We start from the raw sequence: 20,983 nt of genomic DNA on the forward strand, positions 1-20,983 counted from the left end.
TGTTTGTCAAGTGTTTTCGTATTTTTTTATTTTTAAATGACCACTTACCACGCTGCACCTTGGTCCTCCTCTCCTTCTCCAGACGACAATCGTTACACCTGTAATGTAAGAAAATGTGGAAAATGCGCTGTATGCTCTTACCTAAATAAATATTTGAGGGGCTTTATGCAATGCTCTTAAACAATTCCCTTAGGTAATTATTCCTTAAGGAAAACACTTAAGATGTTTTCTGTGACAAGGCCCAGAGCTTTTAGAGTACACCAGGGGTCCTAAATGGCACCCTATTCCCTATTTAGTGCACTACTTTTAACCAGAGCCCATAGTAGTGCACTAAATAGGGAAGAGGAGAGCACAGAAGAGCATTTTTTTTTAAAGTATTTTTTTATTTCACTTTTATTTAACCAGGTAGGCCAGTTGAGAACAAGTTCTCATTTACAACTGTGACCTGGCCAAGATAAAGCAAAGCAGTGCGACAAAAACAACAACACAGAGTTACAAATAAACAAACATACAGTCAATAACACAAAAGAAAAGAAAAATAGAAAAATGTAACCAGAGAGGGAGAATGTGTCATGTCATAGCCTATTGTTCTACGAAGATCTACGATTGGATATTGTAGTGCTTCATATAGCCTCTGAGTTTTGCTAAGGAACATCTTTTATAGACCTGGGTATCTGATTGTTTTGTATTCAACGGCTCTAGCTATGTGGTTTGGCAAGATGGCGACAAGTCAAGTTGGCTAAAGCAGAAACCCGCTGGCACCCATGGTATAGTTTTAAGGGAATTACAATCAATTATAAGTTACAAGGAAAGCCAATTAAGGTATTTACTGAGCACTTAACGAGGTCACGCTACATGAACACAAAACAAAACAGTGACAAGAAACTATCCACATATTCATTCCATATATTTCTGTACATCTCAGTGTGTATGCCATCTCACACACCAGGGATATTTTATCCCCTGAAAATGCAATTCAGGATATTAAAGTATATCATTATATGCCAGAATATCTATTTAATCTTTATTTAACCAGGTGTCTTTGAGAACAAATTCGTTTTTACATAAACGACCTGGTGGTGTAATATTACTAGAATAAACTGTACCGGTAATGATATCATTGATTTAGAAAATAATATACACTGCTCAAAAAAAATAAAGGGAACACTAAAATAACACATCCTAGATCTGAATGAATGAAATTTTCTTATTAAATACTTTTTTCTTACATAGTTGAATGTGCTGACAACAAAATCACACAAAAATTGTCAATGGGAATCAAATTTATCAACCCATGGAGGTCTGGATTTGGAGTCACACTCAAAATTAAAGTGGAAAACCACACTACAGGCTGATCCAACTTTGATGTAATGTCCTTAAAACAAGTCAAAATGAGGCTCAGTAGTGTGTGTGGCCTCCACGTGCCTGTATGACCTCCCTACAATGCATGGGCATGCTCCTGATGAGGTGGCGGATGGTCTCCTGAGGGATCTCCTCCCAGACCTGGACTAAAGCATCCGCCAACTCCTGGACAGTCTGTGGTGCAACGTGGCGTTGGTGGATGACGCGAGACATGATGTCCCAGATGTGCTCAATTGGATTCAGGTCTGGGGAACGGGCGGGCCAGTCCATAGCATCAATGCCTTCCTCTTGCAGGAACTGCTGACACACTCAGCCACATGAGGTCTAGCATTGTCTTGCATTAGGAGGAACCCAGGCCAACCGCACCAGCATATGGTCTCACAAGGGGTCTGAGGATCTCATCTCGGTACCTAATGGCAGTCAGGCTACCTCTGGCGAGCACATGGAGGGCTGTGCGGCCCCCAAAGAAATGCCACCCACACCATGACTGACCCCACTGCCAAACCGGTCATGCTGAGGAGGTTGCAGGCAGCAGAACGTTCTCCACGGCGTCTCCAGACTCTGTCACGTCTGTCACGTGCTCAGTGTGAACCTGCTTTCATCTGTGAAGAGCACAGGGCGCCAGTGGCGAATTTGCCAATCTTGGTGTTCTCTGACAAATGCAAACGTCCTGCATGGTGTTGGGCTGTAAGCACAACCCCACCTGTGGATGTCGGGCCCTCATACCACCCTCATGGAGTCTGTTTCTGACCGTTTGAGCAGACACATGCACATTTGTGGCTGCTGGAGGTCATTTTGCAAGGCTCTGGCAGTGCTCCTCCTGCTCAAAGGCGGAGGTAGCGGTCCTGCTGCTGGGTTGTTGCCCTCCTACGGCCTCCTCCACGTCTCCTGATGTACTGGCCTGTCTCCTGGTAGGCTCCATGCTCTGGACACTACGCTGACAGACACAGCAAACCTTCTTGCCACAGCTCGCATTGATGTGCCATCCTGGATGAGCTGCAGTACCTGAGCAACTTGTGTGGGTTGTAGACTCCGTCTCATGCTACCACTAGAGTGAAAGCACCGCCAGCATTCAAAAGTGACCAAAACATCAGCCAGGAAGCATAGGAACTGAGAAGTGGTCTGTGGTCACCACCTGCAGAACCACTCTTTATTGGGGGTGTCTTGCTAATTGCCTATAATTTCCACCTGTTGTCTATTCCATTTGCACAACAGCATGTGAAATTTATTGTCAATCAGTGTGCTTCCTAAGTGGACAGTTTGATTTCCACAGAAGTGTGATTGACTTGGAGTTACATTGTGTTGTTTAAGTGTTCCATTTATTGTTTTGAAGGCAGTGTAATTGAACCATAAACAGCCTACTATGACAGAGGGAAGATCTTTATGTCCTCTCCCCTCGTCTCCTTCTCAAAACCCATTGGATGAGAAGGCCAGAGGAGAAAGGACGTGAGGACTATTCAATTGAGATCTTCAATATGTCTCAAATTGCACCCTATTCCCTACACACTGGTACACAACTTTTGACGAAAGCCCCATAGGCCTTGGTCAAAAGTAGTGCACTATATAGGGAATAGTGTGTCATTTGGGACGTAGCCTATAACTAACAGCTCAGCAGGACTCTTGCTAATCCACAATTCCATTTCCCCATATGTTGCACTATTGCTAGACCTTTTATAAAAATTAAAATAAATTTGACCTTTATTTAACTATGCAAGTCAGTTAAGAACTTCTTGCTGCACGGATCCCTTTAGCGGGATCATTTTCGTAAACAACCGCTGAATTGCAGAGTGCCAAATTAAAAAGAAATACAAAAAATATTTATAATATTGTGTGAAATATACCAAAACACAGCTTAGTTTGTTGTTAATCCACCTATCATGTCAGATTTTGAAAATATGCTTTACAGCAAAAGCAATCCAAGCGTTTGTACGTTTATCAATCACTAGACAAAACAGTAAGAACAGCTAGCCGCAAATTAGCTTGGTCACGAAAGTCAGAAAAGCAATAAAATTAATCGCTTACCTTTGATAATCTTCGAATGCTTGCACTCACGAGACTCCCAGTTACACAATAAATATTATTTTTGTTCGATAAAAACCGCCATTTGGTTTGCGCGTTATGTTCAGAAAACCACAGGCTCGTTCCGGGCCTGAAAGGCAGACGAAAATTCCAAAATGTATCCGTAATGTTCGTAGAAACATGTCAAACGTTTTTTATAATCAATCCTCAGGTTGTTTTTAACATACATAATCGATAATATTTCAACCGGATGGTAACCTATTCAATACTACAGAGAAAGAAAATGTCGAGCTACATTTCTCGCGCGCAGGAACTAATCAAAGGACACCTGACACGTTTTGAAAAATCTYGCTCATTTTTCCAAATAAAAGCTTGAAACTATGTCTAAAGCCTGGTCACAGCCTGAGGAAGCCATTGGAAAAAGAATATGGTTGATACCCCTTTAAATGGAGGAGGGGCAGGCAATAGAACAGGGATTTTTCCAAATAAAAGGCACTTCCGGGTTGGATTTCCTCAGGTTTTCGCCTGCAAAATCAGTTCTGTTATACTCACAGACAATATTTTGACAGTTTTGGAAACTTTAGAGTGTTTTCTATCCTAATCTGTCAATTATATGCATATTCTAGCATCTGGACCTGAGAAATAGTTTGTTTACCTTGGGAACGTTATTTTTCCAAACATAAAAATTCTTCCCCCTAGCTGAAAGAGGTTTAGAACAAATCAAATCAAATCAAATATATTTATATAGCCCTTCGTACATCAGCTGATATCTCAGTTGTGAGATATCAGTGCTGTACAGAGTGCTGTACAGTGCTGTACAGAAAGTGCTGTACAGAAACCCAGCCTAAAACCCCAAACAGCAAGCAATGCAGGTGTAGAAGCACGTAAGAACAAATTCTTATTTACAATGATGGCCTACCCCGGCCAATACTGAGCCAATTGTGCGCCAACCTATGGGACTCCCAATCATGGCCGGATGTGATACAGCCTGGATTTGAACCAGGGCCTGAAGGGACCCCTCTTGCACTGAGATGCAGTGCCTTAGACCACTTCGCCACTCAGGAGCCCCACAATCCATTCTAGTTTTAGCTCTTTTCTATCTTTTTTTTTAGGAGTTTGCTAGCTTCACTCTCTTCAGGACATAAAGACCATTCAAACGTCACTGGAGGCCGCCAGAGAGAGGAGAGAGGAGATAGTTCCAAATGGTTCCCTATTTCCCTACATAGTGCACTACTTTTGACCAGAGCCCTGGTCAAACTAGTGCACTAAATAGGGAATAGGGTGCCATTTGGGACACAGATATGGAGAAACCACACGTTAAACCCAGCCTCTCTCCAATTACCACATTACAGAGGACTACATTTAGAAGACACCCCACACACACAAAGCACAAGCCACAGCCCAAAAAGACTTTGCGGTAGAGGTAAAAGTCATGTGGATGCCGTTTTAAAAGAACGAAGGATATAGGAAGAATAGAAGAGAAATTCAAATACAAACATTCATGGCAATGCTGCCTGACGGGTTAATAAACACACAGTAAAAGAGATTAACCACGTACTAGGCCCTTAAATGGAGCTTAGAGGACATTTTCCAAAAGAACGGGTTGTATACTTAAAGGCCCAGTGCAGTCGAAAACATGATCTCCTGTGTTTTATATGCACACAATGAGGTAGGAATAATACTGTGGAATTGAGAAAATTACGATAAGGCCGTTTTAGTGTTAGAGCTGATTGAAAAGAGCCTGAAATGTTTGCCTCTTTTGGTGGGATGTAGTTTTGACCTGCCTGGCAACATCACCAGGTGGTATAAGTTAATAGACCAATAACAAAGAGTTTCAAACCTCTCTGCCAATAACATCTCGTTTCCAGGTTACATATTCCTCCCATTATGCTCGTCCAATTAGGCCCTAACTCAGACCACTCCCAGACAGTCCTAGCAAAATTCTTGCTTGAGCTCTTTGCGAAGAAGATATTTTTGTTTGTTTTTGACCATTTTAATAAACTTTAAAAAACAGTAAGATATTTAATTGTTTCCCAGAAATGATTTCATATTGAGATAAAAATGGCTGCATTGGACCTTTATGACTTAAGACTCTACAGACTGTTCTTGTTACTCAGTAAAATGGCATCCTATTCCATACACAACGCACCCTATGAGCCCAGGTCAAAAGTAGTGCACTATGTAGGGTGCCATTTGTTCATATCATACCTCTCCTGCGTCGTAGATCCACAGATGGCCCTCCTTGCCCCCCGACGTACCCTGTTCAGGGCGCAGGCTCCCTCAATAGTCACACTGGCTGTGGTGCCTTGGGCACACAGGGTTACAACAGTCAATTAATCAATTCATACATCCACCCATCCATCCAGTTTCACCTGCATAGTATATTAATTACAGTTTTACAAACATGCTCCTTCCTAGAACTGCCAAAGAGCAAGCGAAGGTGACAGTGGCAAAAAACTCAACACTACTATTTCAGGTTTCACTCATAGCGGTAATAGTATAATAACATTAGCACCAGCAGATTGGTGCATGTTTAGTACATTCTCAGACAGACTGATGTCTTCATACAGTAGACTATGGCTACTTCAGCTCCATGTGAAATAACAATATGAAACTTTTAATGAGCCATATAAATCTTCATAGAGCCCTCCACTACACTCAGGACAGCCTGGAGGCTATAGGCTGCTCAGGAGGAATGAACACAGATGATCCACCATGCGTCCCAAATTGCACCCWATTCCCTACATAGTGCACTACTTTTGACCAGGGCCCATAGGACTCTTGTCAAAAGAAGTGCAATGTAGGTAATAGGGTGCCATTTGGGACATAGACCCAGAGTAATAGCCTGATCCCAGATCAGTATGTGCATTAGCTATTGCAGTCCAGCCAGAGGGGTTGTCTAAAGCACAATCAAGATCTGGGACCAGTCTATATATGATCATGTCTGCTATCAGGGCCTGCTGAAGAACTATTGCACTTGACAGATAGGACTAGTTTATGACACATGTCGTCGTTGGAGACAGAAACCTCGGCATCACGTCGGCTAATACGACAGCTTCCCCGCTCCAGAGCAGGGCTAACCACAGACTGGCTGCTATTAGACTGACTGGAAGCTTCCACCAGACTAGCGGCTGTGTGTTTGTGAAGGGGAAATTAGAACCAGGCCCTCCACCGCTAGGCTAATGCCGTTATGATGACTGTTGCAACATTGTGGGCTCCTCGCATTCTATCTATCTAGCAGTGTTTGTGTGTGTGTGTGTGTTTCAGAGAGAGAGAGAGAGAGGGTGTGTGTGTATTTGTATGTGTGTGTGTGTGTGTGTGTGTGTGTCTCCAAATGTTTCTCATAAAGCACATTGTTGGAGAAGTCAGTCCAACCTTAATGAACTCTTCCTCCAGACTACACTGTTGCTGAAGGGCTGGGACGTGAGATAGACTGAAGGAAGGAGTGGCTGAGTGGCACCCTATTTACTATGTAGTGCACTACGTTTGACCAGGGCCCACTGTACACTCAATCTCTTTCCTTCTCCAGTCCCCTGGCCCTGTTAGAGACTGGGATTAAGGGTGTGTGTCTGTCCATCAGACCTGGGTTCAAACAGCATTGGATATCTTTAGCTAGTTGTGCTTGAGTGATACAATGGAACCAATGGTATAGTCCCAAAAGGGCAAACCCCAAGGCCCAAATGTCACAGCTACTATCACGGAGCTGGATCGGGGGTAGGGGTTAAACATGGGAGAGAGGAATGGTGGAGAAAGGGAGAGGTAAAGACAGAAACACACACACACACAGAAAAAGACAGAGAGAGAATATCAATCATGGACCAGATATATAATTAGAGAGGAGGGTCTGTGGACATGGTATCCGTGGAAATGCCAAAAAGAGAGGGAGCGGTCGCCCCTTTCATCTCACTTTTGACCTGAGCCATGAAAGGGTGACCTCTGTGCCCCCCAGCGCCCCTCCTCGCCCCTCAGTAACTCAACGTAGACAGAGGGCAGTAGCCTCTGGGGAAGAGGGGCAGTGTTTTAGTTACTCCACCTTAGGAAGGTTTAGTTTGTTGTGACAGGACAGTACTGGAGGGAGCCCTCCTACCTGGGAGAGACTAAGGCTGGGATTCAATCCGATGCATGTTATAGAGCAGTGACCTCTTTTCATTTACGCTCGACCTGACATGCGCAGCGGTTACTGTGAACGTGATCTACGCAAACGTTGTAGAAAATGCCTTTAAAAGGTGCATTGTTCGGCTGTCTAGTGTGCTGTTCAATAAAGCGCCTTGAATTAAATCCTGGCCTAAGGGGACTTTTGTGACCAGCATCCCATTGACAGACCAACTAGCCAAAATCTAAAACCTAACCTTACCATAACCCTAACGTTAACCCCCTAACCTAACCTAATTTAAACCAATTCGGAAATTCAACATCGGTTTTCTGATCAGACACGTCCCCTCCTACCTATGGGTGAGGTACCTAGATGTCAATCACTGCTACGTAGTGATTGTAGACTTGCCAAAGAAGGCGAGGCAAAGACCAAGGACTGGGCTAGAAAGGCAACATATTGGCACCATGAGGTTACTGATGGTGTAACCTAGCAGAGCTTTACCCCAACAATACATGCCAGAAATAACTCTTAAATATCTCTTCAGTTGTGATCAATCACTATAGCTGCAACCCAAATGGCACCCTACACTCTATGTAGTGCATAGGGTGCCATTTTGGATGGACTCTGGTCAAAAGTAGTAGACTATAGGGAATAGGGTGCCATTTGGGACGTATACATGATGCCATGATGGATAGAAGCCAACAAGGGTCAAGTGAGATGATCAAATTGCTGCTCAGATCTAAAAGGTGTATTTTTATCTTAGGACCGAAGAAGACGAAGAAGAGTGGTCTGTGGACAGCTGTGAGCTGGTGGGACAGGGTTGGAGTGGAGGAGAGCCTTATGGGGTGGTTGGAGGAGCGTTAGATGATGGTTGTGAGAGCATTTGAGTACTGGTGTCACAGCTTTTGAGTGGGGAGGAGAGGGGAGTGTTAGGGAATGTTGGGGGGGTGTTTGGTGGATGGGATGGTTGTGGGAGCCTTTGAGCATTGCTGTCACAAGGTTTCAGTGGGTAGGAGAAGGGAGCGTTATGATGATGGTTGTGGAAGCGTTGATGGTGCGTTTGGTGGGAGTGGGTGAGGAGATGTCACCGGGCTGATTTAGGGAGAGCTTGTGGGGAAGGGAACGCCCACACAAAGAGGTGGCTGCTGGGAATGCTGGTGTTGGGCTGTGTGGTTTGGCTCCAGTCCAACATGAGACGCCCTGGGGACACGCTTTGACACACACGCAAAGACGGATACAAACACACAAACAAGCACAAACACACGGATGAGGGCACACACACACACATGCAATACTGTGACAAAGAATGAGACATGTCTTTCTCTCTCCATATCACACACACACACMTTCAGAAACACAGTCACCTCTGTGTCATTATTGAGGTTCCACAGATCTAGCCGGCCAATCCCGTCCACAGCGGCAAACAGAGCCGGGTGCACAGGGGACCACATGACATCATAGATGTAGTCAGCRTTGTCCTCAAAGGAGTAGAGGGGGTTTATTGTGCTGAAACACACAGAGAGAGATGGGAGCATGAGTCAGACAGGGAGGTAGAGAGAAATATGATTTAGTCACTTGCACAGAGTCCCAGATGTAGTTGCAGTGAAATACTTAAGGTGTGAACGAAACAAATTTTAGAAAGCTGCAGAGAGAGAGAGAGAGAGAGAGAGAGAGAGAGGGGGGATGCAGTGAGAGCAAGAGGCGCAAAGAAAGAGAGAGAGACGCAGTGAGAGAGAGCGAGAGGGGGGGATGCAGTGAGAGCGAGAGGGGCAGAGAGAGATGCAGTGTGTGAGAGAGAGATGCAGTGAGAGAGGCAGAGAGAGAGAGGCAGAGAGAGAGAAAGGCAGAGAGAGAGAGATGGGCAGAGAAAGAGATGCAGTGAGAGAGAGAGAGATGTAGATAGAAAGAGAGGGGCAGAGAGAGAGACGGAGATAGAGAGGGGGGGGGTTGCAGTGAGAGAGAGATCAATCTAGGACTAAATATCAGCAACACAGGTAGCTTTCACATGGCTGTGAACGAGCTGAGAGACAAAGCAAGAGCATTCTGTGTCATTATAAGCAACATTAAAATGGAAATTCCAATTAGAATCTGGCTCAAAATGGCAGCGAAGTATGGGGTCCCCTCTCTAACAATGAATTTACCAAATGGGACAAACATCCAATCAAAATACTGCATGCAGAGTTTTGAAGTGCAAAGAAAACCTCCAAATAACTCATGTAGAGCAGAATTGGGCCAATAGTCCTCCTTATTAGAATAGAACATATAAGCATCCCTGAAACATATCATCACACAGCCCTACAATGTCAAGAGATGAAACAAGAGAAGAGTCCCCTCAGCCGGTTCTGATGCTCAGATCACTAGCCCAAACCAACTACATAGAGCCTCAGGACAGCATTCACCTATTGGAAAGACACCACAAAAAATCTAAGTCAACTTTAATGCTATTTGTCTCTAAACAGACAGTACATGGTAGCAGACTATCTGACCACTGTGACTGATAGAAAACTGAGGAAAACACTGACTAGGTACAGACTCAGTGAGCAGTCTGGCTATAGAGACTGGTCATCAGACAAACCTGGCTGCCCAGAGAGGACAGGCTGTGGTCACTCTGCTCCAGGGGAGAGGTAGAGACAGAGCTGCATTTCCTATTACACTGTGACAAATACTCAGACCTAATAGAATCTTTCTTTCCCAAAATGATCATTCAGTACAAATAATTTTAAACTATAAAAGACAAAAAAGATGTGCAGTTTTGGCAGCCAAATATGTGTCCTCCTGCCACAACCTGAGGGACGACCAGTGCAATGTAATGTCAATAATATTTCCCCATTTAGTTTTGGTTTTCATACCATGTCATGTGTCTTCTCAGTCAGGTTGAGACTGGTCTACTACTACTGCTTTAATGTATTATTATTCTCATTAATATTGTTGTTGTAGTTGCTGTAAATGGTAATACCATTTCCACTACTACTCCTACTATATTATTGATGCCTTATTGCTGTTGGTCCCACCATTGTTGTTATATGTGTACTTTGACAATGTAAGTAATATAACTTGCCATGTCAATAAAGTATAATGAATTGAGAGAGAGAGGAGAGAAGATAGGAGAAAAGAGAGAGAGAGAGAGATGGAGTGTGTGAGAGAGAGAAGAGAGAGGGATTGCAGTGTGAGGAGAGAGAGAGAGGGGGAGAGAGAGAAGAGAGAGGGAGGATGCAGTGAGAGAGGAGAGAGAGAGAGGGAGAGAGAGATTGGAGTGTGTGAGAGAGAGAAAGAGAGGGAGGATGCAGTGGTGAGAGAAGAGAAGAGAGAGAGAGAGAGAGGGGAGAGAGAGAGGAGAGAGAAGAAGAGGGAGGATGCAGTGTGAAGAGAGAGAGAGGGAGAGAGAGAGATGGAGGTGTTGAGAGAGAGAGAGAAGAGAGGGAGGATGCAAGTGTGAGAAGGAGAGAGAGAGGGGGAGAGAGAGAGAGAAGAGAGGGAGGGAGGAGGATGCAGTGTGAGAGAGAGAGAGAGAGGAGGAGAGAGAGAGAGGAGAGAGAGAGAGAGAATGGAGTGTGTGGAGAGAGGAAAGAGAGAGGAGGATGCAGTGTGTGAGAGAGAGAGAGCAGACTGAGTGGCGCTAACTGCAGCCTTGGGTTTGTCCTGGGAAAGGCCTAATTAAAAAGCTTTGCACATTCACAGTGTCATAAAAAACAAGAAGACATGAAAGTCTCCCTCTCCAAAGGTGTACTGTAACCTTAGTGGAACATCTGTCTGAGGGGAAGAATCAAAGAACAAACAGAGGGAGCAAAAGAGTGGAAGAGAGAGAGAGAGAGCAAGAGAGACAGAAAGGGAGAGAGAAATCCCCCATCCTCCCACGTCTGTCAGAGAGATATTCCAGAGGTTTGCTAAATGCATTCTGGACAGGTGAGGGAGTGGGAGTCAGGTGACTAGTTAGGACATAAAGACAGACAGCCTGGGAGAATGCTAACTCTGTCTTTCCCTCTCCTCTCCTCTCCCCCCTTCTTCCCTTCACCACTCCGCCTCTCTCTTGCCTGCCTCTCCTCACCCCCTATCTCCCTCTCTCTTCCTCTCCTCCCTCTCTTCCCAGCTCAGCCAGGCGACAGCAATTATGGGAGTCTGTGAGAACCACAGGGAGGGACAGGAATGCACACAGCGACCGACCAGAGACACATCACACACACATACACACACCTGACCCAGAGACCCATACCACACCTGACCAGATAGACACATAACACACACACCTGAACCAGAGACACTACCACACACCTTACCAGACACACATCACCACACACACACTGACCAGAACCACACACACCACACACACACACCGAACCAGAACACACACACACCACACACGACCAGAGACCACACACACCATCACCCGACAGAAGACAACGCCCACAACACACCCGACCAGAGACACTCCACCACACCACCGACACAAGAACTCACACACACACGCCAGAACACATACACACAACAACACACAACCCAGAGACACACACACGACGAACCAACACACACACACACACACCCTACCAGAGACACACACCACACGACCAGAGACACAAACACACACAACACCTACCAGAGACACACACACACACACCTGACCAGAGACCACACACACACACACTGACAGAGACACACACACACACACACTGACCAGAGACACACACACACACACCTGACCAGAGAAACACACACACAACCTGACCAGAGACACAACACATGACCACACACACACACTACCACACACACTGACCTAGAGACACACACACACACACACACACACCTGACCAGAGACACACACACACACCACCTGACCAGAGACACAACACACACACACCTGACCAGAGACACACACACACACACACACACACACATCCACACACACCTGACCGAGACACACACACACACACACACACACACAACACACACCTGAACCAGAAACAACACACACACACACACCTGACCAGAGACCACACACAACACAGACCTGACCAGACCACACACACAGACTGACCAGACAACACAGACCTGACCAGACACCACAACAGACCTGACCAGACCCTCACACACAAGACCTGACCAGACACACAGACACAGACTGACCAGACACACAACCTGACCAGACACACACACACATACACTGACCAGAGACACACACACACATACACCTGACACTAGAAGACACACACACACCTGACCAGAGACACACACACACCACACACACTTGACCAGAGACACACACACAACACCGCTGACCAGAGCACCAACACACACACACTGACCAGAGACACAACACACACACACACCTGACCAGAGACAACACACACACACACCTGACCAGAGACACACACACACACACAACACCTGACCAGAGACACACACACACCTGACCAGAGACACACCACACAAACAATGAAAACCTTAAGAGAGAACCAATTTCAAGCCTCAATTGAAACGGTTTGCCCAGCCATTACAATGAAGGTCAACGTTTTCTTCATTTGCCTTTTACATCAGTCTATGGGCTGAGTGAGTGACTCATCACTGTCTCCCCTCTCTATCTTCTCTCTCTCTCTTGCTCTCTGTCAAACTTGTTCTGAGTCACATACTGTATAACTGTCTATATAATCTGAATGTAGCTTTTAGGATCTCAGTATCTAATCCACAGCAACACGTCCAGATCCCAGCGGCGCCGGCATTGAGGCTGCTCTTTATACACACACACTTTAAATTATAAACAGAATTTGCCAAGTTCTGATTATGGACTAGCTATTGCTCCAAATAAAACCCGATCGCAGAGAACTTCCACCCTGTAGATTCTAAACTGGAGTTCCAACAGAAAGAATCCTGGCCTGTAGATTCTAAACTGGAATTACAACAGAGAGAATCCTGGTCTGTAGATTTCTAAACTGGACTTCAACAGAGAGAATCCTGGCCTGTAGATTCTAAACTGGAGTTCCAACAGATCTGCAGACAAACTGGATCCAACAGAGAGAATCGTCTTAGATTTAACTGGATATTCAAGGAGAATCCGGTATGTAGATCTAAACTGGATTCAACAGAGAGATCGTCTTAGACTAAACTGGTTCCAACATAGGAACATGTACAAAGTATCTACGGTTTGCAACTGCACATGGAGACAAAGATCGTACTTTTGGAAAAATGTCCTCTGGCCTGATGAAACAAAAATAGAACTGTTTGGCCATAATGACCATCGTTATGTTCGGAGGAAAAGGGGGATGCTTGCAAGCCGAAGAACACCATCCCAACCGTGAAGCACGGGCGTGGCAGCATCATGTTGTGGGGGTGCTTTGCTGCAGAAGGTACTTCACAAAATAGATGGCATTATGAGGATGAAAATGATGTGGATATATTGAAGCACATCTCTCAGACATCAGTAAGGAAGATAAAGCTTGGTCGCAAATGGGTCCAAATGGACAATGACCACAAACATACTTCCAAAGTTGTGGCAAAATGGCTTAAGGACAACAAAGTCAAGGTATTGGAAGTGGCAATCACAAAGCCCTGACCTCAATCCTATAGAACATTTGTGGGCAGAACTGAAAAAGTGTGTGCAAGCAACTGTCAGGAGGAAAGGGCCAAATTTCACCCAACTTATTGTTGGAAGCTTGTGGAAGGCTACCTGAAACGTTTGACCCAAGTTAAACAATTTAAAGGCATGCTACCAAATACTAATTGAGTGTATGTAAACTTCTGACCCACTGGGAATGTGATGTAAGAAATAAAAGCTGAAATAATATTCTCTCTACTATTATTCTGACATTTCACCTTCTTAAAATAAGTGGTGATCCTAACTGACCTAAAACAGGGATTTTTTACTTGGATTAAATGTCAGGAATCAAATTTATTTATATAGCCCTTCTACATCAGCTGATATCTCAAAGTAAGTGTACAGAAACCCAGCCTAAAACCCCAAACAGCAAGCAATGCAGGTGTAGAAGCACGGTGGCTAGGAAAAACTCCCTAGAAAGGCCAAAACCTAGGAAGAAACAGAGGAACCAGGCTATGAGGGGTGGCCAGTCCTCTTCTGGCTGTGCCGGGTGGAGATTATAACAGAACATGGCCAAGATGTTCAAATGTTCATAAATGACCAGCATGGTCAATAATAATAATCACAGTAGTTGTCGAGGTGGCAGCAAGTCAGCACCTCAGGAGTAAATGTCAGTTGGCTTTTCATAGCCGATCATTAAAAGTATCTCTATCGCTCCTGCTGTCTCTAGAGCAGGGGTGTCAAACTCATTCCATGGATGGCCGAGTGTCTGCAGGTTTTTGGCTTTTCCTTTCATATAAAGCCTTAAACAACCAGGTGACGGGAGTTTGTTACTAGCTGTTGACCTTAATTCCTCTATTGAGTACAAGGGAGGAGCGAAAACCCGCAGACACTCATTCATCCATGGAATAGTTTGACACCTGTGCTCTAGAGAGTTGAAAACAGCAGGTCTGGGACAGGTAGCATGTCCGGTGAACAGGTCAGGGTTCCATAGCCGCAGGCAGAACAGTTGAAACTGGAGCAGCAGCACGGCCAGGTGGACTGGGGACAGCAAGGAGTAATCATGCCAGGTAGTCCTGAGGCATGGTCCTAGGGCTCAGGTCCTCCGAGAGAGAGAGAGAGAAAGAAAGAGAGAATTAGAGAGAGCATACTTAAATTCACACAGGACACCGGATAAGACAGGAGAAGTACTCCAGATATAACAAACTGACCCTAGCCCCCCGACACATAAACTACTGCAGCAAAATACTGGAGGCTCCATTTCATAAAAATGGAGTTTTATAGAGAAAAGCCCTGCCTCCAGCTGCTTAGAAATTCTAGGGACAATTAGGAGGCTGCGTCTTGTGACCGTAGCGTACATGTAGGTATGTACTGCAGGACCAAATCGGAAAGATAGGTAGGAGCAACCTAGTCAGGATTCTAGCAGCCGTATTTAGCATAACTGAAGTTTATTTAGTGCTTTATCCGGGTAGACGGAAAGTAGAGCATTGCAGTAGTCTAACCTAGAAGTAACAAAAGCATGGATTAATGCAGTATTTCTGCATCATTTTTGGACAGAAAGTTTCTGATTTTTGCAATGTTACGTAGATGGAAAAAAGCTGTCCTTGAAACAGTCTTGATATGTTCGTCAAAAGAGAGATCAGGGTCCAGAGTAACGCCGAGGTCCTTCATAGTTTTATTTGAGATGACTTTACAACCATCAAGATTAATTGTCAGATTCAACAGAAGATCTCTTTGTTTCTTGGGACCTAGACCAAGCATCTCTGTTTTGTCCGAGTTTAAAAGTAGAGAGTTTGCAGCCATCCACTTCCTCATGTCTGAAACACAGGCTTCAGCGAGGGCAATTTTGGGGCTTCACCATGTTTCATTGAAATGTACAGCTGTGTGTCATCCGCATAGCAGTGAAAGTTAACATTATGTTTTCAAATGACATCCCCAAGAGGTAAAATATATAGTGAAAACAATAGTGGTCCTAAAACGGAACCTTGAGGAACACCGACATTTACAGTTGATTTGTCAGAGGACAAACCATTCACAGAGACTAACTGATATCTTTCTGACAGATAAGATCTAAACCAGGCCAGAACTTGTCCATGTAGACCAATGTGGGTTTCCAATCTCTCCAAAAGAATGTGGTGATCGATGTATTAACCAAATGTATTTGGTTAAGGTGTTTGTAAACTTCCGACTTCAACTGTACATGTACAAATTACCTCGACTAACCTGTAACCCCACACATTGACTCGGTACCGGTACCCCCTGTATATAGCCTCTGTATTGTCTTACTTAAAAAATATATATATACTTTTGATTATTTAGTAAATATTTTCTTACCTACACTGTTGGTTAAGGGCTTGTAAGTAAGCATTTCACGTTAAGGTCTACACCTGTTGTATTCGGTGCATGTGACAAATAACATTTGATTTGGTTTGATTTGATATAGGGAATAGGGTGCCATTTCATACACAGAAACTTTTTTCTATGGTCCCAACTAGATGCATTCTCAGTCTCTAGACGTCTCCCTGTCAACATCTCAGTCTAGCAGCTCACAACCTGAACCTACATGTTTTTACAACCACAATATTTGCAACATTCCGACTTCTGCATTCTGGCCTTTTTGTCTCTGTGGAGAGAGCGGTGTCTTTTGATGGCGTTGATTGGCAAGATGAAAGTAAACCTCTAGGGTAGCCTTAGGTAAGCAAAGGCTAGCCAGCTAAGGTGTGCCCACATCCACACACACACTTAAGCACACATACACACACTTAAGCACACTCACTGGGACAGAAGACAAACATACATTCCTGTGGTACCCCTCAAAGGGGAGGAGATTCCTCAAACCCAAAGAATAACACACTCCTGCAAAAAGTTTTAATATCTGTCATGATATACTTCACATATGAGTTATAGACTTGGTGCATCTACACGTTGAACATATCACTGAATAATACATACACTTGCAGTATCTGAGCTTTGAGTGTATCTGTTGAGTGTACCATGATACATACACACATTAATATGTCACAGGTAAAAAAGTAAAAAAACAATGTTAGAGTTTACTGTATATCTGCAGACTCCCTGGCCTCCACTATCTCTCTGTGGTTTACTGTATATCTGCAGCCTCCCTGGCCCCCGTTGCCTCTCTGTGGTTTACTGTATATCTGCAGCCTCCCTGGCCCCCGCTGTCTCTCTGTGGTTTCTGTATATCTCCAGCGTCCTGGCCCCGTGTGCTCTCTGTGGTTTACTGTATATCTGCAGCCTCCTGGCCCCCGCTGTCTCTCTGTGGTTTACTGTATATCTGCCAGCTCCCTGGCCCCCGCTGCCTCTCTGTGGTTTACTGTATATCTGCGCCTCCCTGGCCCGCGCTCTCTGTGTGTTACTGTATATCTGCAGACCTCCCTGGCCCCCGCTGCCTCTCTTGTGGTTTACTGTAAATCTTGCAGCTCCCTGGCCCCGCTGCCTCTCTGTGGTTTACTGTATATCTGCAGCCTCCCTGAGCCCGCTGTCTCTCTGTGGTTTACTGTATATCTGCGCCTCCCTGGCCCCCGCTGTCTCTCTGTGGTTTACTGTATATCTTGCAGCTCCCTGGCCCCGCTGTCTCTCTGTGGTTTACTGTATATCTGCAGCCTCCTTGGCCCCTGCTGCTCTCTGTGGTTTACTGTATATCTGCAGCCTCCCTGGCCCCGTGCTCTCTGTGGTTTACTGTATATCTTGCAGCCTCCCTGGCCCCGCTGTCTCTCTGTGGTTTACTGTATATCCGAGCTCCCTGGCCCCGCTGCCTCTCTGTGGTTTACTGTATATCTGCAGCCTCCCTGGCCCCGCTGCCTTCTCTGTGGTTTACTGTATATCTGCAGCTCCCTGGCCCCGCTGCCTCTCTGTGGTTTACTGTATATCTGCAGCCTCCCGGCCCCGCTGTCCTCTCTGTGGTTTACTGATATCTCCAGCCTCCCTGGCCCCGCTGTCTCTCTGTGGTTTTACTGTATATTCAGCCTCCTGGCCCCGCTGCCTCTGTGGTTTACTGTATATCTACCGCCTCCCTGCCCCCGCTGCTCTCTGTGTTTTACTGTATATCTCCAGCCTCCTGGCCCCCGCTGCTCTGTGGTTTACTGTATATCTCCAGCCTCCCTGGCCCCGCTGTCTCTCTGTGTGTTTACTGATATCTGCAGCCTCCTGGCCCCCGCTGTTCTCTGTGGTTTACTGTATATCTGCAGCCTCCTGGCCCCGCTGTCTCTCGTGGTTTACTGTATATCTGCAGCCTCCCTGCCCCGCTGTCTCTCTGTGGTTTACTGTATATCTGCAGCCTCCCTGGCCCCGCTGTCTCTCTGTGGTTTACTGTATATCTGCGCACGCCTCCTGGCCCGCGTGCTCTGTGGTTTACTGTATATCTGCAGCCTCCCTGGCCCCCGCTGTCTCTCTGTGGTTTACTGTATATCTGCAGCCTCTGTGGCCCCGCTGTCTCTCTGTGGTTTTACTGTATATTCAAATTGATCCAGGCTAAGAGAGATAATGTTTTTATTGTCTGTTTCTATTTTAGGTTGTATTTATTTTGGTTTCATGCTATCTTGGTCGTTTAGTGGAGTGAGTCTTTTGATGGGTCATCTCTCTTCCTTCCCTCCCCTAGTCTCCTCTACCCTTCCTCGTCCTTCCGCTCCTCGTCTCTTCTACGTAAACCAACACTGTGGCCTTCCAGCACGATGGATATCTCCCTCCCTTCTCCTTCCTTCATCCTCTGTCCTGTCTCGTGGTGATTGTGGTGCGCTCCTCTGTCTCCAGACGAAAGGCCAGAATGGGAAGTACGAAGGTTCGCAGCAGCTGCAGCTCCTGCCCCGCTGCCTCTCTGTGGTTTTAACCCGAGTCAACAGCCCGCAGCTCCTCCCCTCTTCCATCCCTCATCCTTTCTTCATCCAACGTTTGCTTCCTCCCCTCCAAACAGTCCATCTAGTCCAGTCGGTTCACTGCCACGGACACATTAACCTCCCTTCCTCCTCCTCTCTCCCTCCATCCCTCTCCTTCCCTCCCCTTCCCTCCTCCTTCAAAAATGTATCCAGCTTAACTCCTCTCAGCTCCAGTCCATTCATGTTGAAGCCTGAAAACAACAGTGAAAGGAGACCTGGAGGACCAACTAGTTTGAAATGAAGAGGCTCTTCTTTACCTGTCAAGTTGCCGTATAAAGCCCACTCAGTGTTCCACAGTTGACTCCAGTATAAAAGAGCTCTTCTTAGCTGTTCACAGTTTGACAGTCCAGTTAAAGAGCTTCTTACCTCAGTGTTCACATTGACAGTCAGTATTAAAGAGCTCTCTTACTCAGTGTCCACATGCTTGAACAGTCCGTAAAGAGCTTTCTTACCTCAGTGCTCCACAGTTTGACATCGATTTTTATATATTTTTATTTTGTTTCGCAGTATAAAGAGCTCTTTTTTTTCTTTTTACCCTTTCCAGTGTTCCAAGTTTGACAGTCCAGTATAAAAGAGGCTCTTCTTACCTCAGTGTTCCAGTTTGACAGTCCAGTATAAAGAGCTCTTCTTACCTCAGTGTTCCACAATTTAACAGATCCAGTATATAAGAGCTCTTCTACCTCAGTTGTTCTCACAGTCTTGAAGCCGTCCGTATAAAGAGCTCTTCTTACCTCCAGTGTCTCCACGTTTGAAGCCAGTATAAAGAGCTCTTCTTACCTCAGTGCTCCAACGTTTGACAGTCCAGTATAAAGAGGCTCTTCTACTCAGTGTCCACAGTTTGACAGTCCAGTATAAAGAGCTCTTCTTACCTCAGTGGTTCCACAATGTGAACAGTCCAGTATAAAGACTCTTCTTACGTGTTCACAGTGCAGTCGATAGGCTACTCAGTCTAAGTGCCAGTCCAGTATAAGAGTCTTCTTTACCTCTAGTGTCAACAGTTTGACAGTTCCAGTATTAAGAGCTTTACTTACCTTCATGTCCAGTTTGACAGTACCAGTATAAGAGCTCTTCTTACCTCAGTTTCCACAGGTTTGACAGTCCAAGTATAAAGAAGCCTCTTCTTACCTCCAGTGTCTCCACAGTTTGACTAGAGTCCGTATAGAGATGAGCATCTTTTACCATCATGTGTTCCACAGTTTGACAGTCCAGTATAAGAGCTACTTTTACCTCGCAGTGTTTCCACGTTTGACAGTCCAGATAAAAGAGCTCTTCTTACCTCAGTGTTCCACAGTTGACAGTCAGTATAAAGAGCTCTTCTTACCTCAGTGTCCACAGTTTGACAGTCCAGTATAAAGAGCTCTTCTTACCTCAGTGCTCCCAGTGACAGTCCAGTATAAAGAGCTCTTCTTACCTCAGTGCTCCACAGTTTGACAGTCCAGTATAAAGAGCTCTTCTTACTCAGTGTTCCACAGTTTGACAGTCCAGTATAAAGAGCTCTTCTTACCTCAGTGTTCCACAGTTTGACAGTCCAGTATAAAGAGCTCTTCTTACCTCAGTGCTCCACAGCTTTGACAGTCCAGTATAAAGAGCTCTTCTTACCTCAGTGCTCCACAGTTTGACAGTCCAGTATAAAGAGCTCTTCTTACGTCAGTGTTCCGACAGTTTGACAGTCCAGTATAAAGAGCTCTTCTTACCTCAGTGTCCACAGTTTTGCAGTCCAGTATAAGAGCTCTTGGTTACCTCAGTGCTCCACAGTTTGAAGTCCAGTTATAAAGAGCTCTTCTTACCTCAGTGTTCCACAGTTTGACAGTCCAGTATAAAGAGCTTTCTTACCTCAGTGCTCACAGTTTGACAGTCCAGTATAAAGAGCTCTTCTTTTACCTCAGTGTTCCACAGTTTGACAGTCCAGTATAAGAGTCTTTCTTACCTCAGTGTTCCACAGTTTGACAGTCCAGTTAAAGAGCTCTTCTTACCTCAGTGTCCACAGTTTGACAGTCCAGTATAAAGAGCTCTTCTTACCTCAGTGTTCCACAGTTTGAAGTCCAGTATAAGAGCTCTTCTACCTCAGTGTTCCACAGTTTACAGTCCAGTATA

General features: G+C 45.3%; 1 pseudogene; it reads right to left on the reverse strand.

Moving 5' to 3' along the window:
* LOC112068389 (cytoplasmic dynein 1 intermediate chain 1-like) overlaps window positions 1–20,983 on the reverse strand; it is a 104,800-nt pseudogene that overhangs the window by 12,100 nt on the left and 71,717 nt on the right.

This window comes from Salvelinus sp. IW2-2015, unplaced genomic scaffold (assembly GCF_002910315.2).
Source record: "Salvelinus sp. IW2-2015 unplaced genomic scaffold, ASM291031v2 Un_scaffold495, whole genome shotgun sequence".
NCBI classification, from domain to species: domain Eukaryota; kingdom Metazoa; phylum Chordata; class Actinopteri; order Salmoniformes; family Salmonidae; genus Salvelinus; species Salvelinus sp. IW2-2015.